Below are 17,018 nucleotides of genomic sequence, written 5' to 3' on the forward strand. Positions count from 1 at the left end.
AGAGAGAGAGAGAGAGGGGGGGGGGGGGGGTGGTTGATTTGCTTACTGCCAGCCCTGTGTAGTAATTGGCCTCTGACAAGAGCCTTCCCAAGTGATTTCAGAAAGTCTCTCCTCTTGGTCTCCCCATGGTTGTTAGCTCTGAAGATGATACTATTTATGCCTGCTACATTCCGTAAGCACGAGAATAAGGCCAACGGTCACCTTCCAGTTGTCCTTGCTACATCATAGGTGGCACACATCTGATCTACTAAATCTACCCCACCCTTAGTAGCATTATACAGAGTTATCTCCGGCTTCATTTTTTCCCAAGTTGTTGCATCTATTTTGTTGTTATGGTGCATAGTATTCATTAGAAATAGGAACCTGTTTTTCTTTGGTACGTAACTCATTAATGTGCACGTCTTCTGAAAGCCAAAGATATTTGTAAAAGCATTTCTACCCCTTGGGTTCACGAATTCTGGGGAAATTTCCGTCCTGTTCTTCCTTACTGTTCCCAAAAGTGTTAATTTACTGTCTTTCAGAAGTGACAGGGCCAGCTCACAGCTCGTAAACCAGTTATCCATAGTTATGTTCCTTGATGTTTTGGAAATATGGTTGCACAACCTTTTGACGACACCAGCTGCACGATTATTCAACTTATACGGTCCATCTGGCTGCTCACCTAAATAAACTTCCAAATTTGACGTGGACGCCGTTCGTGCATCAGCTAGATTGAACACTTTTATTCCGTATTTGCCAGGTTTGGAAGTAATTTACATTCAAAAACTACATCGTCATCGAAATTTGACAAGCATTTCTTCTACAGTGACATATTCTCTAAGAGAATAGTGTGCCATGCATTTTTTGGTGAACAAATCAAATATATTTCTATAGGAGCCAATTTATCCTATTTCCGCCTGTCGAACCTCGTTGACTTATCGTCAAATCTCAGACACTGTGCCAGAAACTTGAATCTCAGTAGAGTCATTGTAGAGTAGAATAATTCCAGTCCTGTTCCATCTTTGTCCCATAGTTCTTGTAAATTAACCCTACCAACGTTGTAGATTCCACCCAAGTAGAACAGACCAAGAAATGCTTCAATTTCACATTATCTGTCTCATGAATGAAGGTCTGAGACGAAGAGTCTCTCGACTTAGCGGATTCGATAGATTGATTAGTATGTATCACTACTGCATCCATTATTTTATCCCTGAAAAACAGCCGCCATATTTGTAAATCTTTTATTCTTTGTCATTCCCCGCACACCAGGAATATGTGACACAATATTATGTGAAATTCTTCTGATACGAGGAGTAGGCATGTCTTTCATCCATTTAGTACGCTTGTCCCTACAATCGTTCTGATATCTATCACTGTCATTCCCACTTTCGTCGCTTTCCGTATCGTGTTCACTATATAGTTCGCCGTCTACGTGTCCACCTTCGTCATCTGATTCGTCACTAACGATTTCATTTCGCAGTGCATTGTTACACAGATCTTCTGTTATATGCATTATAGTCCTCGTCTGAAATAAATAAGCTGATTCAGCAATTTGAATGTGTGCTACGAACGTATTTGTGTTGGGACAAACAATACCACCATTGCTACTCTGGGTCCTATAGCCCCAACAAGTACTTACATACTTCATGTGGTCGGTCTGGCAGACCCAAACACGCTACGAGCACTCCTTGATAGTGGACTTCCGCCGTCACTTGACGAGCAAATGGCACAGCTGTGTAAGGTAGGACACTACAAGGAACGCTGCTCGTGTGCAGTGTTGTGAACCTAACGAAAACGAATCGCTCACACAAGTCAGGGTCCGGGAGACCCACCAGTAGCAGTGCAGTGTTAAAAAAGTTAAGCGAATTGCATGGAAAAAGAAGTTGTGCAATTATGAGGTTTACCTCGGTAAATGTGTAGGGGAGATGTCGTTGATAGGTAATACTATAGAAAAAATTCGTAGCTAGCTTGAAGATGAAGTTTCTTGTTATCCCTTAAAGTACTGCACATAAAGCAAATCAGTCAGGTTTCGGGCAAACCGCACATTATCATTTTGATCGAGAAAAAAGACAGTGTTGCCTGTGCAGTCGATGAATGCTGTGACGCATTCCTATACAACTACCGTTTCCCAAGCTTTATAACTGTGTTCAGCAACATCGAGGCAAGTTAGGACCAAAAATTAAAAGAAAAAGGTGCTTACTTGCAGAAATCTTGTAATGGACGTAGCAAAATCTGGGAGAGAATAATTTTCAGTGTTACATCCGAAACGTCTTCTTACGATTTGCAGACAATAATTCATTGTTTTTGCTGGGCTTGTGGCCTTGGACATAATACACCTCTGTCTTTAGGAAGACCACGAAAAGACGACATAATTCGGATCCACCCAGACCTAATTCATCCTCTCGATAAAAAAAAAAAAAATTCAACAGCCTGTAGCATTTTTCAGAAACCTATTGGTCAGTGTAATTTCCGTCAGCTGTTCATTATTTCAAGTTCGTCAGTGGGAGAGTATTGTTAAACTTCAGTCATTTCTGCATTGTCAGTTTGCATCACTACATTTTATGAATTTGTTTTAAGTAAGCCTCGAACACAGCACAATATGCAGAACAACAGCCACGACCATTTCTTACTTCATTCCATTTCTGTCTAAATAAAACTAGTATTTACCGTGAAGTGCCTGTATGCATTAACCCCCACGTACTATCGTAGGGTCAGTTTTGACGCAGCATAAACATTATCTTATTTAACTCTGGAATGACGCCGCTCTTGCTCCAAAGATTGTATGTATTCTCTTAGAAGTCAGTTGTCTTCAAGGAAACGTGTTAGTGTAAGTCGTGACGTTGTTCGTTGCAGAGTAACCTCAGGATAGTACTTACGTGCACATTATTCCTGAATATCCCATTGTGTTTTCTGAGTTGAGTGTGTGATCTAACAATGAGAAGTGAATCTATTCGAATCGACGGACATATTATAACGGCCGAAGAGGTTATGGACTATTTAGATAACATCGAAAGTGAATCTGCGGAAGAACGAAACCAGGAACATGATTCCGATACAAGTGATTGTGAAAGTGAACACAGTGCTCACAATACAGACACAACAATTTCTGATTTGGATGTCTCACAAGACTACTATGGGAAAAACAGGTTTAAATGGTCGGGAAACACGCCCAGTAGTTCTAAAACGAGAAAATCTAGTATTATTGTTCAATTACCGGGACTGATTGGACCTGTTCGGCAATGTAAGCCTTCTATGCCATTTAAAGCATGGTCTCTGCTTATTACAGATGATATGCTGAACACTATAGTAGATCACGCAAACGCACAAATTTCTGGAGTGAGTGCGACTTACGTTGATCATGTGTCTTGATTTCTCTCACAGGTTGCTTGTAAATCTAATCATGAGAATGCAGACTCGCGTTTTGCTACGGAGCTAACAGGAAGACGAAATAAATAAATCATATGAAGTGGTACATACAAAATTTGGTTTCACAAAGGGTTTAATAACAATGTACAAAGAACGGTTTCTTTTTCTTGTCTGTTATCGGGTTTGGTAACAGAGCGACAAGGGAACAGAGAAAACAATCAAATGACAAGTTGGCAGCTATTTCTGAATTGTTGAACAAGTTTATATCCAACTCCGCAACAAATTATAGCCGCTTAAAATTTGCAACAGTTAATGAAATGCTAGTAGGTTTTCGTGGACGCTGCTTTTTTAGAGTGTATCTGCAAAACAAACCCCAAAAATACGGGTTACAAATTATGTGTTTGTGTTGTGCAAATTCCTACTACGCTTTTATTTATTCAGGGGAGGTGACAATGACAAATCCATCAAAACTAAGCATCCCAACACAATCTGTTCTGAAGCTGGTTCAACCAGCGTAAGTGAAGATAAATGATTCACCTCTGTAGATCTGGCTAATGAATTACAAACAATTGGTCTGACATACATCGGACCCTTCGCGAACAGAAACATGAAAGCCCGGCAGAATCCTTGCCAAATAAATCATATGAAGTGGTACATACAAAATTTGGTTTCACAGGGGTTTAACAATATGCTCCTATGTCCCCAAGAAAAGTAAATGTATAAACTGTTATTGAAAAATACATTCATTTTCGTTTGTGTAGATAGCGGAGATTTTTTTTAACTTGTATTACGGGAACCTTTTCAGAAACTGTACACCAATAGGCCTATACAGAAGTACCCAGTTGCATCGAAACCATGTCGAAACCTTCAAATAAATGAAGCATACTTTAGATTAATGTGTTTATTTATTTATGCATTAATTTCACCTGACAAGATTAAGGGGCTCTGGGCGTTCTTACAGCTAACCAGACTTCCGCAGTGAGTAGATATAACAATTAGAATAATACATTAGATGAAGACTGCATAAGAATTTTTAACTTTATTAACACTTCTCATTATGTTCTTGTCGAATGTGAGTAGTCGCACCTACATCTACATCTACATTTATACTCCGCAAGCCACCCAGCGGTGTGTGGCAGAGAGCACTTTACGTGCCACTGCCATAGCCTCCCTTTCCTGTTCCAGTCGCGTATGGTTCGCGGGAAGAACGACTGCCGGAAAGCCTCCGTGCGCGCTCGAATCTCTCTAATTTTACATTCGTGATCTCCTCAGGAGGTATAGGTAGGGGGAAGCAATATATTCGATACCTCATTCAGAAACCCACCCTCTCGAAACCTGGCGAGCAAGCTACACCGCGATGCTGAGCGCCTCTCTTGCAGAGTCTGCCACTTGAGTTTGCTAAACATCTCCGTAACGCTATCACGCTTACCAAATAACCCTGTGACGAAACGTGCCGCTCTTCTTTGGATCTTCTCTATCTCCTCCTTCAACCCGACCTGGTACGGATCCCACACTGATGAGCATTACTAAAGTATAGGTCGAACGAGTGTTTTGTAAGCCACCTCCTTTGTTGATGGACTACGTTTTCTAAGGACTCTCCCAATGAATCCCAACCTGGCACCCGCCTTACCAACAATTAATTTTATATGATCATTCCACTTCAAATCGTTCCGTACGCATATTCCCAGATATTTTACAGAAGTAACTGCTACCAGTGTTTGTTCCGCTATCATACAATCAGAAACTCCTGACAGCAGTGCTAAAGGAATCAATGTGAAGATGTTTACTAGTCATAGGCAGAGCGAGAAGTAACAGGGTAAGATAAGCAGTTGAGACAAAAAGAAGAAAACAGAAATGAAGATGAGAAACGCATAGAGACGGAAGCTACGACAATGACAAAGTATTAAAGCTTTAATCGCCTCTCGTCTGCGGCATGGTTTTGAATACGACGCGGGTAGCAGGGTAATTCGTTCCATAGTCGTATAGTTGAAACGGAAAAGGAGATGGAGAAAAACATATTCGATTTGGTATTTCAGTCGTTAAGTGACATTAGGTATCTGATATGTGAGGAGAGGTGCTGACGGCACTGCTGACTAAGAAACCGATGAAATAAGCAGGACGAAGCGAAAATCACTCTACCTACCCTGTCACATCTAACCAAGGCAGGACTGATGTGATCAAACGGCCAAATGTAGCGCACATATCTTACGCAAGCATTCATCGCTAGCTCGAGTCGTGTGAAGTTTTCGCCATTTCTGCCTTGTTGAAGCACATCATAATAGTAACGATTTGGTGGGACTAAAAACTGCAGTAAATTTTGATTTGAAAATACTCTTCTAAATATTTGGATTGACTGTAGGCACAAGAGATTTCCTGCAAAAAGCAACAGTTCTTCACAGTCTGGATGCCTATCCACGATTATGCTAAGGTCTTTTACTATTTCTTTGAAATGGTAATTGGATACGTCTTGCGAGAAGACTACAGTCACAAGAATTCCTATAACCTGGCATTAGTCACAGCCTTGTGATTTACAAGCATCCTCTAGCAGTAACTAGGGAAATCGTAGGAATGGTGCCAAGTCTTCTCGGCGGCGAAAGGCACGGCTGCGTTTGTGTACTTGAAAACGTCACCGCCTGCTGCAGTGACGACAAGCCGTGACTTAATAGTGTTGGCTAGGAGCGGCAGGTTGCGCGATTTCGTGACGATCTTCGAAGGTGACACCATCGCTTGGCTTAAAAGCCTTTCCAAGTTTCGTAATATCAGTACCGAAGTTTGGGAGGCTGTCACTGTAGTCACAGAGTTGCCTTAGGGGATTACCTCACCAACGGCATGACGATAATATCCCAGGAGTCCTTCCAACGCAGTGTGATTTATGTGTTAATAACATAGTATCAGCATTGAATATAAAAGCAGCAAGGCTTTAGACACGGGTTGCAACATGCAAATACACAGCTTAAAGCCAGTGCACTTGTGATACTGACATCAAGCGTGTAGTCGGCCAATGTCACATGATAGCCGTTTTTCTAGCTTATTTTCCGTAGAAGTGTGGGCAGAAGTTTCAAATAATCGTAGAATTACAACGCTATAATGTACCTTACTGCTTTTAAATAAAATAGCAAGATACGTTTTCAGTTTGAGTAATTTCCACATTTTAGTCGCTTAATTTCCGCAGGTTGTACAGTCCATAACATTTTAATACTTGCGAACGACAGCACAACTATTAATATCCGCCTACAAGTAATGTATAAACAGAGATTTGTTTTTACTAAAGTAACGCGGTGTGTCTAAAACAGCAAACTTCCGGTGTCCTCCAATTAAAAAAAAAAAAAAGTTTTACATGTTTTCGTTTGCTTTTTAAAGCAACTAAGAAGTAAACAAACGTATAAAATCATCTTCACAAAATACAGATAATCTTTCGATGCGTACGCTTGTACGAGGTGCATTCTTGGTCTAAGGCCTCCGATTTTTTTTCTAATTAACCACTCACCCGAAATCGATGAAACTGGCGTTACTTCTCGACGTAATCGCCCTGCAGACGTACACATTTTTCACAACGCTGACGCCATGATTCCTTGGGAGCGGCGAAGGCTTCTTTAGGAGTCTGTTTTGACCACTGGAAAATCGCTGAGGCAACAGCAGCACGGCTGGTGAATGTGCGGCCACGGAGAGTGTCTTTCATTGTTGGAAAAAGCCAAAAGTCACTGGGAGCCAGGTCAGGTGAGTAGGGAGCATGAGGAATCACTTCAAAGTTGTTATCACGAAGAAACTGTTGCGTAACGTTAGCTCGATGTGCGGGTGCGTTGTCTTGGTGAAACAGCACACACGCAGCCCTTCCCGGTCGTTTTTGTTGCAGTGCAGGAAGGAATTTGTTCTTCAAAACATTTTCGTAGGATGCACTTGTTACTGTAGTGCCCTTTGGAACGCAATGGGTAAGGATTACGCCCTCGCTGTCCCACAACATGGACACCATCATTTTTTCAGCACTGGCGGTTACCCGAAATTTTTTTGGTGGCGGTGAATCTGTGTGCTTCCATTGGGCTGACTGGCGCTTTGTTTCTGGATTGAAAAATGGCATCCACGTCTCATCCATTGTCACAACCGACGAAAAGAAAGCCCCATTCATGCTGTCGTTGCGCGTCAACATTGCTCGGCAACATGCCACACGGGCAGCCATGTGGTCGTCCGTCAGCATTCGTGGCACCCACCTGGATGACACTTCTCGCATTTTCAGGTGGTCATGCAGGATTGTGTGCACAGAACCCACAGAAATGCCAACTCTGGAGGCGATCTGTTCAACAGATATTCGGCGATCCCCCAAAACAATTCTCTCCACTTTCTCGATCATGTCGTCAGACCGGCTTGTGCAAGCCCGAGGTTGTTTCGGTTTGTTGTCACACGATGTTCTGCCTTCATTAAACTGTCGCACCCACGAACGCACTTTCGACACATCCATAACTCCATCACCACATGTCTCGTTCAACTGTCGATGAATTTCAATTGGTTTCACACCACGCAAATTCATAAAACGAATGATTGCACGCTGTTCAAGTAGGGAAAACGTTGCCATTTTAAGTATTTAAAACAGTTCTCATTCTCGCCGCTGGCGGTAAAATTCCATCTGCCGTACGGTGCTGCCATCTCTGGGAGGTATTGACAATGAACGCGGCCTCATTTTAAAACAGTGCGCATGTTTCTTTTCCAGTCCCGAGAAAAAAAATCGGAGGCCTTAGAACTTGAATGCACCTCGTATGCATGGCGGAATGACTGCTTTCGTGATTCAGTGGTGAGCGTTTCTGGATAGTGACTCGAAACCACTTATTATTGGTGCCCCTCTTGGAATTTTGTACTGTGGATAACTACGTGAAGGGATTCATCCAGGCCGTGCGGTCTAATGCGCTGCAGTCATGGATTGTGCGGCTGGTCCCGGTGGAGGTTCGAGTCCTCCCTCGGGCGCGCGTGTGTGTGTGTGTGTGTGTGTGTGTGTGTGTGTGTGTGTGTGTGTGTCTGTGTCTGCGTGTGTTTGTCCTTAGGATAATTTAGGTTAAGTAGTGTGTAAGCTTAGGGACTGGTGACCTTAGCAGTTAAGTCCCACAAGATTTCACACACATTTGAACATTTTTTTGATTCACCCAGCCTCGGTAATAACAGGGAAGCTGTTTGGATAAATTAGTAGCGTCGGGTCCCCAGGAGTCTACGAAGTGGCATCAAGTCAAGAGAACTTGCAGCCACCTACCCTCCCTAATTTCCTTGACCCCACTGGTAGTTCAGACATGGGCCGACTCTTGGGGGAGGCGGGGGGGGGGCGGCGGCATCACTATGTCTGATAAACTTCGTGCGATCAAAAAAATTGTTCAAATGGCTCTGAGCACTATGGGACTTAACTTCTGAGGTCATCAGTCCCCTAGAACTTAGAACTACTTAAACCTGACTACCCTAAGGACATCACACACATAATGCCCGAGGCAGGATTCGAACCTGCGACCGTAGCGGTCGCGCGGTTCCAGACTGCAGCGCCTAGAACCGCACGGCCACTCCGGCCGGCTCGTGCGATCAAGGAGACACCCACAACGTGACGTTCTTCGCTGCGACACTCCTGGCGCAAATGTACCATCCTGCATACCAGGTTGATCTATGGCTTTGTAATGAGCTGCTCCCCTACCCCCCCCCCCCCCCTTTTGTAGTTGTATAGAGCGGATCGACATGTTAGAGTATGTAGACAACCTCACAAATCCATGGCCCCTGCATGTCAGCAGGGGACTGTTACAGCAGGTGGAGGCTCTGTAATAGTGCGGGGAATGTGCAGTTGACATGGGACCCCTGATACGTCTAGATGCGACTCTGAAAGGTGACACGTACATAAGCATCCTGCCTGATTACCTGCATCCATTCATGTCCATTGTGTGTTCCGTCGGAATTGGGCAATTCCAGCAGGACAATGCGACACCCCGCACGCCCAGAATTGCTAGAGAGTCGTTCCAGGAACACTCTTCTGAGTTAAAACACTTCCACTGGCCGCCAGACATGAACTTTATTGAGCATATCCGGGATGCCTTGCAACGTGCTGTTCAGAAGAGATCTTTACCCCCTCGTACTCTTACGGATTTCCGGACAGCCCTGCGGGATTCATGGGGTCAGTTCCCTCCAGCACTATTTCAGACATTAGTGGAGACCATGCCATCTCGTGTTGCGGCACTTGTGCGTGTTGGCGGGGGCCCTAACACGATATTATAGTTCGCGTCATCTTGAAAGGCGGCTCTATTTTCAGCCGTTCTGCGCATCTCCCACCATTCAACAGCTTAGCAGCCAACAAGGTTCATTCTCTTTCCGAGCGGCTAGCTGCGAGTTACAAAGTAGACTGTGAGAGAATCTCTCCCGAATGCTGCGCTGTTGCTGTGTCACGTGACGGCAAGCAACTTTAATTAAATTGCATGTCTTTGATTGTGCAACTGGATTCGTGATTTCCTACTGTATGTAGTAATCGACGAAAATCATTGAATAAGACAGAAGTGATATCAGGCGTTTGCAAGGAAGTGTTACAGGCGCTCCTCTGTTTCCGATCTAATAAACGATGTGGGAAACAATCTGAGCAGCCCTCTTAGATTCTTTGCAGATGATGCTGTAATTTACCATCTTACAAAGTCATCAGAGATTAAAACAAATGAGAAAACGACTTAGACAAGATATCTGTATGGTGAGAGAAGTGGCAATTGAAACTAAATAATGAAAAGTCTGAAGTCATTCACATGAGTGAATTCAGTTAACAGGATAAAACAAACCATTCTAAAGCTGTAAATTAAATTAAATACTTATGAATTACAATTACGAATAACTTAAAACGCAACTATCACATAGATAGCGTTGTGCAAAGCATTCCAAAGACTGCGGTTTATTGGCAGAACAATCATAAAATGGAGCAGGTCTACTGAAGAACTACTTACAGTATGTTTTTCCAGCCGCTTCTAGATTACTGCTGTTGGGGATGGGATCCATAGCAGATCGGATTGATCGAAAAAGTTAAAAGAAGGGCAGCTCGTTTCGTATTTTCGCGAAGTAGGGGAGAGACTGCCTCGGATATCATAAGCGCATTGGGGTGGCAATGATCGAAACAAAGGCGTTTTTCGTTGTGTCAGGAGTTTCTCATGAAGTTTCAGTCGCCATCTTTCTCCTCTGGGTGTGAAAATACTTTGTTGGCACCCATCTACGTAGGGGAGAACTGATCATCATAATAAAATAAAAGAAATTAGAGCTCGCACGGAAAGATTAAAGGGGTCGTGTTTCCTGCGCGCTATTCGAAAGGGGGAATAACTTGAAGGTGGTTTTACGAACGCTGTGCCATACAATTGTGAATTGCAGAGTAATCATTTGGATGTAATAAAGATGCTTCACAAGCCGTCCACAAGGTGTACGTCCCGCATTTACAACTTCTTCAAATGTGGAACTGAAATCGGGACTTCAATTTTTGACATTTTGGAGACTCAAGAACGAACTGCAGAAGCACGTTTTAGCAAGAGAACTATATAGAACATAGTAAACAAAAGTGTAGGAGCTGTAGAAACCCCAGGAAAATTTGTTTTAGTATCGCCTGAAAATCATCTTAATCGCAAGAAACCTGTGACACAAGTAGGTGGTTTTGACAACGAAGTTTTAAAACGCTCCATGTTTGAAATGTATATAAGAAGGGAATATGTAACATCACAAAAGCTTTCTAGAATTATGCATGAGCAGACTGGCTTCAAAGGTAGCGCTTCGTCAATGCAAATAATTTTAAAATACCTAGCACGACGTCCGTTATAAAGACGCACCATAAAAGAGGAGGAAGTAGTTCTACATTGTGTTACCTCGGTGAAACATTGGTGAATCAGAATCATTCCATGAATACCTGCTGGAAAATGAAGGATGGGACTGGCGGTTTTAAAGTTCCCATAGAAGAAGATTCTCGGATACTTATTCTGCATGCTCTTCTTCTGATTTGGTTCCTGAGAGTAAACTTTTATTTAGGTGTAAGAAAAACGGTAGTGACTACCATTCGGAAATGAACGTTGTCACTTGCAAGAAGTGATTCACTGAACAGTTCTTGCCATACCTAACTTCGAAGTCGGTCATAGTAACTACCGTGCCAGTTATCATTCGGCTGTTAAAGAGGAATTACCAAGTACGTGTATCAGGAAAGGGGATATTGTGCTCTGGCTGAAAAATAAAAATATTCCGGACAATATAAGTCAGACTCGTGCTAAACTCCTGTAGCTTGTTACTTTATAAAAGTCAAGCGACAGAATGTACAAATTTGACTTTTTTTGCATGTGAATGTGGTCACACAGTTTTGCGTTTACCCACATATTTTTGTGAGGATAAACCGATGGAATTAAGCGCGCGCGCGCGTGTGTGTGTGTGTGTGGGGGGGGGGGAGGGGGGGGGCGCGTGTGCGTGGGGGGGGGGGACATCAAAGATAAAAGATACTGAAAGTCTTGTGCATGAAGCAATAGACGACATCCCCCATCAGGCTAGGGCACACAGTGTGTGTCACGTTGAAGTTTCGGAAATAAGACTTTCACAAGGAGGTGAAGATGGATAAAAGTCTTGAACGCATCATCCTAAATTTACCATCAGATGGTTCGGGCATGGACTCAGCAGATGGTATTATGATGTAGACTTTGAAACACAGTGAAGTAATGATCTTTCTTGGCTTTAAACACTCGTGGTTTAGAAACATTTTAGTCATATCAGTTGCATGAGAACTTCCTAGCTTTTATTGATTAGGAATATGAAGCCTGTGAAGTATTCAAACTATAATGTTAAACTGATTGCCCAAGGGAGAGTTAAGCTTTTCCCATTTTCTTGTATTACTCGCGAGAATGCGGCTGTATAACTTCGTCAAAAACTCCAGTGTTTCGACACGTAAATCCCTGTCACGAATTGGAAAATGCCATAAAATGAAAGGGATGGTTACCTGTCGAGACATCGGTAGTTTTCGACGTTATCGGTCAGCATTCCGTCGAGTTACTTAGAGAACATTGTTAATTGTTAGCTTGTTCAATGGATCATAAATGCGTTCTCCCACTGTAATGTCGAACGAGTTAGTTTAAACTCATGCTTGTTGACACCGAAAAATATATCATACTGACAACTTTTACGGTAGTCTTTTGTACTAGTCTGTGATACCAGTAATTCTTTTTTATGCATAGTTATTTTCCATTGAACTGCAGTGAAACACACCTACATACGCGCATTATACACATTTAAAATATTATGTGGAGTAGAAGCAGTTGTCAAACAAATATAATGATTTCGGTTTGAGTTTGAAGTTTATTTTTTTATGTATTACATTTTTACTTATAGACAAATCGCAGTAAATGACAATTATTGCAACTTTTTCGATGATCTTGTCGTTAGACAAACGTCGTTTTGAGAAAAATTGACGCCTTCACAAAGCTATTATCGGGTTTTTCTCGCCTTCCCATGTCACACAGACAATTGCTGTGGAGAGTGGACACAGCCTCAAGACTCACAAGTAAGATTTCTCTCATCTCCTCCACGCTCTTCAGTCAGTGTTACCAACTCTAAAAAAACCTGAGTCGCTAGATTCAATATCAAAAGTCGCTAGAAAGTCGCTAAAACTGATTTTATTACTGAAAATTTCGTGCTGTGAATGGTGCAATAAGCCAGTGTGTGTATATGTGTGTGTGGGGGGGGGGGAGGGGGTAATAAAATATTAATAAAAATTGTCTCATACGAAATTGCTATATTGTCTTAATTAATTGACGCATCGCTTGCAACAACGTACGTATAAAATACGCTAACGTTTAATTAAACATGTTATCATAATTGACGCAACACGTTAATTGTTGTTTCAATCACAATAGTCAAATATACTAGAAAAACACAACTATATTTGTAATAAAAGAAAGCAAGAACTCAAATTAGGTTACAAAATGTATACATACCGGTATGTGAGCTATTCATCGTCGTCACTCAGTAGATCGAATAACTCTTCTGTTTCATGCTCTGACAGAACTGTTGTTGATGTAGTGGGTTGAACGTCGCTCAAAAGGTGATGTTGCAGTTCGACTGGTTTTGTCGCAAAAGACTAACTTTTCTTCATTCCAATAAGCTCTAATACATCTGACGGTATGTCAAAAGATGCACAATCTTTATTTTGTTTCTTCAGCTGGTGTCTCTCAATATGATCAAAGCATTAATTGTCTTTAACGATAATCTGTTACGTTGTTTAGTTTTTATAATGTTCATAGAACTGAATATTCTTCCCACTTCTGCATTTGAATGCGGTGGGCATAGAACAGTCGTTGCTAGCTGTGAAATCAAAGAAAAAGGATTCTCTCCTGCGGCATTTTTATACTGCAAAACCTCACTCCAAAATCGAACAGTGTTAGTAGTGTTATTCCACAAAATGAAGTTGATATTATGCCATTCTTGCAGCATACCATCTATGAAATCGCCACTAAAACCTAATTCTTTGGCTACATTCACTTTTAGTGTTTCTTCAACATTCAGCATTGACATATTTTTCAGGATCGTAACGTTACTTGGCAGTCTTTGGTGAATTTCTTTTACGAGTTTCACACTAAACTGAATGCATCTCTTCTTCAAATAAACTTTATTTTCTTCAGACAAACTTGACTCAGACAATTTCTGTTCAAACATAAAGCCAAGGTTCGGATTTGTGTACATACATTCACTTGGAACTGGTGTTGTCAACAAATCAACAGTTGGAAAAACTATGTTTTGTCCGAGTGACTGCATGAGAAATACAAGTGTATCTGGTAATTTAGTGGGGTCATTGTCTACTCCTTCAAAAGCTTTTATTGCTATTTGTACGTCTTTTAAAGCATACTTAAGGTAAAACATATAATGATAATTTGAGTCGTCACAATACACCTTGTACAAAATTGTAACAATTCTCTTGAACCATGGAAAGTGAAAAATGTAGCTTTAGTTCTTCCCACTGCTCCAGAATTCTTCGTATTGCTGGTTCAATTGAAAGCCAACGTGTTGCACAGACCTACAAAATTTTTAGTAGCTGTTTTCCACAATTTATTGTCTCATAAACCTTTTTTGGGTGAAATGGACAAACAATTGTAGGTTTCCCGTACAAGAAACTCTGTTTTTAGGTGTGGTATTCACTGAGGCGTGCGAAACTGCAGGCTGAAGAGTGTGACAAATGCAACGGATCAATACCAAATGCTTCAAACCATATTCTCTCTTTAGTTGTTCGAAAAGCCCATTGTTTATTCCAACCATTGCAGAAGCATTATCTGTGCCAATTCCTACCATATTAGCGATTGGAAGTTTGGGATCTTTCAAAGAATTCACAGATTTCTTGCATCTGCAGTTTCTACTACAGCTAGTTTGAGAAATGTTGATCTAATGGTTTGGTTGTTTACACTATAGTACCGTATAACGACACCTAACATTTTAGATATTGATACATCTGTGAATTCATCTATTAGTATACTGTATTTATGGTTACGTATATCTTCAACCAATGATTGTGTAAAATATGGAGCCAAAACTTCAGTTATAATGTTAGTGCACTTTGTACGATGTAATTGCATGTTTTTAACGCCCTCATCACCGGAAAACACCTTCTTGCACAGTATTCCTAAATGATCTACAGCTAAAATAGAACAACGTTCAGAAAACAAATAAAGAAAGGGCACCTTCCCCTCTGCTTGCTATTCTAACTGTAGTTTTCGGAACATTTTTCACAGGTAAGGTGGTTTGTATTTTTTTTAAAAATCAATTTTTTGTTTATGCTTAATATTTTCGAATGTTTTCTAATATCACACAGTTTAGCATAAAACTCTGTTGCACATACTTGACATCTTGCCTTGGATAAGTCTCCAACGACTGGTTTCAGCCACCCATTGAATTCAGGTTCTGCTTCCCACGCATCCCGATATTTTTGAGTGTACTGCTTCTTCTTCTGCGGTAAATCCCTTATGCAAGCCACCACAACATAAGTTTCACCAGTTTATAATCACTGAAAATACATTAAAACTCAGGCGAACTAGAGGTCATGAAACAATCTACTCACTTGGTAACTCGATATCAGTCCTATTGTTCATTGTTTAAACCGTAATATTGTCTGAGATACCCCCACCGAATTGTTCTTGCGTTACCACTGTGCATGTAGTGATAATTTGACTGCGCGTTAACATTTCGAAAAATTAGAGGTTTCTGGACAGAAATATATTTTATTATGCTTAATATTACGTATGTTTTTTGTCAAAATAAAGGGAGTTCAAAAGTTGAAGAGTTATAGATCGATACACTATCGATGATAACAGGCTAGTGGATAATGAATTGTTCTATACTCAAGGTTTTCTTACTCTGTAGGCAATTACAAAATGCTGAACAATGCTACATGATCTGTTAAGAACTTAATTGAACTTAGTAAATCTAGAACAAAGTCAGTGTAGTACCCAATCTATACTTAAAATCTTAGTTTTGTTAATGAAAATACTGGCCTACATCAAAAGGCATCAGTACACAAAAAGTCGCCAGATAAGACGGTAAATAATTTTTGTCGCTAAAAAGTTCCTTTTTGTCGCTAAAACAAAGGCAAAAGTCGCCATTTCTAGCGACAAAGTCGCTAAATTGGCAACACTGTCTTCAGTGTATGCTCGTCACAAGTGTGTTAACAATGGACAGCAAAAATGCAGACAGCCACAACAATGGGCGAAAGTGAAGACGCCACAAGACGACAGCCATTTCAGATGAACAGAACAGCCACGACAATGGACGACAACGAAGACGCCTCAAAAAGACAGCCATTTAAATGATCAGAACAGACCAAAACACAAGCAAAGACAGAAAACTACTACTGGTACTTCAAGATCTACGTACATTTGTTAGATACTTGTGTACTGCCGTTTTTTGCTTGTTAGTGTTATACGTCGAAACAAGTACAGTATTAAATAATTAACAAAAATATTAAAAATTGTGACTGGTAGCTATTTTTAGGAAACCTGTTCATAAATAGGGAAGTAGGGGTGAGCGTCCTATAGACGACGAACTCATTAGAAGTAGCGACCCCTGCATGAGGTTCGAGGATGCGGGACAGATCCATTTCCGACGCAACGTTGCCATGAAACGAACACTTCGTGTGGAGCTGCACCAAAAGATCCTGTATCAAATGAGTTCCTGAAAGTGTGCGTTCCAGGGTACATTGCTGGTGGTATCATTGTAGTTGTGTAGGCCGATCACATGCGGTTTCCAACCCATTAGCACACGAATCAATTTTGAACATTCAGTTCAAAATATTTTTTGCCAACCTCTGTTGTTACTGATTGTACTATATCCGATATTGAACAGGATTTCTAATGAATAGTCCATTAAATTTCGGGCATACAGCCGTGCAAATAAAATGTCTTCCATCCTCAGACGATACGCGGCCTATATATCAATGTAAGAAATTTTGTTTGTGCGGCTGCATACCCGAAATTTAATGGAGGACTTCTATAAAACACACACACACACACACACACACACACACACACACACACACACTCACTCACTTCTGTTGAACTAATAAGTGTTCTGCCGCTTATTTGGTTGTCGAACACTCATTTGACTGTTCTGCAGGCATTCACTAGGTGTAAGAATTACGATCTGTGCAGCATCCCACCGTTGTTGTCGTCACAAGTTGTGTTGCG

The 17,018-nt window shown here is 41.3% G+C and overlaps 1 protein-coding gene across 5 annotated transcripts in view; it reads left to right on the forward strand.

Moving 5' to 3' along the window:
- The window catches only part of LOC126188882 (kinesin-like protein KIF21A), a 486,465-nt gene that overhangs the window by 286,946 nt on the left and 182,501 nt on the right, over positions 1-17,018 (forward strand). The window lies entirely within an intron of this gene.

This window comes from Schistocerca cancellata, chromosome 5 (assembly GCF_023864275.1).
Source record: "Schistocerca cancellata isolate TAMUIC-IGC-003103 chromosome 5, iqSchCanc2.1, whole genome shotgun sequence".
Lineage (NCBI taxonomy): Eukaryota > Metazoa > Arthropoda > Insecta > Orthoptera > Acrididae > Schistocerca > Schistocerca cancellata.